Below are 2,734 nucleotides of genomic sequence, written 5' to 3'. Positions count from 1 at the left end.
TGCAAAAATTGTTATCAAATCTTTATTATTCATAATCATTAATTGTCATATATATGTAAATCATATTAGGTAATTCCGTGGCTTTTATTTAAGGAAAGAATACACACTTCCTATATTTTAGGTTAATATAATGTTTTCTAGTGTTATATAATTATGGAATAATGTGACACCATTAGATTAAACTATATTTTATATTAGATGCTCTAGAATTCTTTGAAATAGAATTTAGAAGGCATTTAGAGTGCCACCTAGGATTTGGGGTTTTTTTTAATTAATATAAAATTAAGGTTCTAATTTTTAAATGCTTCTCAATTAATATATAGGGGATTTTCATTAATATCACCGACCCACTCATCCAAGACGTCTCATTCCATACATCTCATATCTCAAATTGTTGTGGATTTACACCTATAAATAAGTGAGTTCAATTCAGTGAAGATCATCACTTTTTCCTTCTAAATCATTCAGTAGATTTCTACAGTCTTTTTTCGATTGTCGGCAACAGATTATTATGTGTTGATAGCTGCTTGATTATGAAACAAATGTTGCTGTAGATTTGCTTGATAATCATCTAGAGTTCGTTTTCCAGTGATATATTCCCACCAGATAACCAGTCTCCGATCTAATCGAGGAATATTTCAAGAATCTAGGAATATGGTTCTTATACGTCGGTTGAAGATTTTGTTATCGGATTTTATGACAGTTCCGGTATCGCCAAGGATAGATCTACCAGCACCGCCGTAAAACTCCATCCCACCACCGTCGCCGGAGAATCCTGAAGCCATTTTATTCTCTCTCAAAAGCCGAGAAGAAAGAGAGATTAGATAACTTTAAGAAAACTGGAGAGACTGGGACTCTGTTCTTGACTCTCTCATTAATTGGCGAGGTTCTTCAATTCGTAGACGTTTACTCCTCCTTAACTGGCAATGCCTAGACTCTGTTCTTAATTCTCTCATGTCTTGCGATTGATAGACTCTACTATCAGGAATAAAATCTTAGGTCTTCGGGATTCTAATCCCAATCTCTCATCTTAGTTGATGCAAGTTTGGTACTTTACCTCCTGATGCTTCCTGGTTTGCCAATTTAGCAGATGGTTTTTTTCGTGCACTTCTTCTCTCGGATCTTCGTCAATCTTCGACAAAACCAAAGTCTGCATGTATTTTCCAGAATTGACTTTTCCTCTACTTGATTGGTTTTTGATGGGCCTCTTCGTGATTCTATCCAATGGGCTACTAACATGGGCAACTGGTTTCGTTGATATAAAACTCTGGGCCATTATAATACTAGGATTTTTATTTGAAGTCTCAATCGAATCTTCCCCATTGGGGATGTAATATTTTACACTTCTTTATTTTAATTGAATACCAGCTCTCAAATAAATAAATAAAACTGAAGAGATAAAGACGCATTTGATTTTTCTCAAGTCCTTTCTATTAAGATGATGGTGACGAAAATATATATTAAAAAAATAGAGTAAATAGCTTCTTTACGACTGTCCGATCATATATTTTTGTTAACTTTATTGAATAGAGTTATTTAGTAATGTTAAAATTAAATCCCCATTCAAAGAAATACAAATACAAAGTAGTAAATGCCAGTTTTGTAATTTGCAATTTCTTTTATTAATAAACATTATTTCTTTTGAACAATAGTTTTTTTTTACTGAAACGAACAATAGTTTCCTATTAAGTTATGTATTTATTACGGAAAAAAAATAATAATGCATTTTCATTTAATCTATACACTGTATAATGTCTGTATATGTTTTGAAAATCTTCGTGACAAAAAAAACTTAATTTTGATCCATTAATTTGTCTTAAAAAACATCAGTATTCATTTAACTTTTAGTAAATCCTTAAAATCCTAAAAATAAGAGAAAATAACAAAAACATGCCACTTGAGTTTCAATTTAAATAGCACCAGACTTTCATGTGCAAGTGCGATAGTTTCCGTCTCTTACTTTTTTCTTACCTCTTCCAATAAAACACAAACTTTTTTTTTTTAAACACAACTTTAGTAAGTAAACTATTTTTTTTGTGTTCCAAACAAAAAAAACTATTAGCGCCAAACTTATGAGTTTATATGGTCCTAAACAGGTTGTTGCCCTTTAAAAATAAGAGAACAAACGGTCTCCGACAATCTTTATGTGAGCTTCCTACTAGGGCTGTTAAATATTTCTTATAAATCATTGGAAGAATATGAAACTTAGGGCTCAGACTTAAATTGCATGTTAATTTTGAACTCAAGTGGTTTTCCAAATAAAGTTAAAAATTTCATGTTAATTTAACCTCCGAGTTAATACTTACAGTACTATAAACATTCCAAAAAAAATTCAAAATCGTCTACCTATCATACCACCACTAAAAACTCACTATTAATTTTGCAGGGCCACATACGAAAACCAAAAAGAATTGTCATATTAACCCAAACAACATTTAAAAGACAAAATATAAGGATCAGTTCACGGACTCAAGCTTCCTACTTTAAAAGGGCCAAACACTAAAATTGAGATATAAAAAATAAATTATTTAGATGTTAATATATAATAAATCAGTGACATTAACTAAATGTGATTTTTTTAAATACTTTAATAAAAATAAAATTCAACTGAGAATGATATAATAACTCAATCATGGTAATATCATAGAAGCAAAAAGTCAAACAAAAATTATTTACAAATTAACTAACCAATAACTTAAATTAATAAAATAGTATATCTCATACGCACCTTTTG

This window comes from Brassica oleracea, chromosome C1 (assembly GCF_000695525.1).
Source record: "Brassica oleracea var. oleracea cultivar TO1000 chromosome C1, BOL, whole genome shotgun sequence".
NCBI lineage: Eukaryota > Viridiplantae > Streptophyta > Magnoliopsida > Brassicales > Brassicaceae > Brassica > Brassica oleracea.
The sequence above is the reverse complement of the archived record's forward strand: the minus strand, read 5'-3'. Positions refer to the sequence as shown.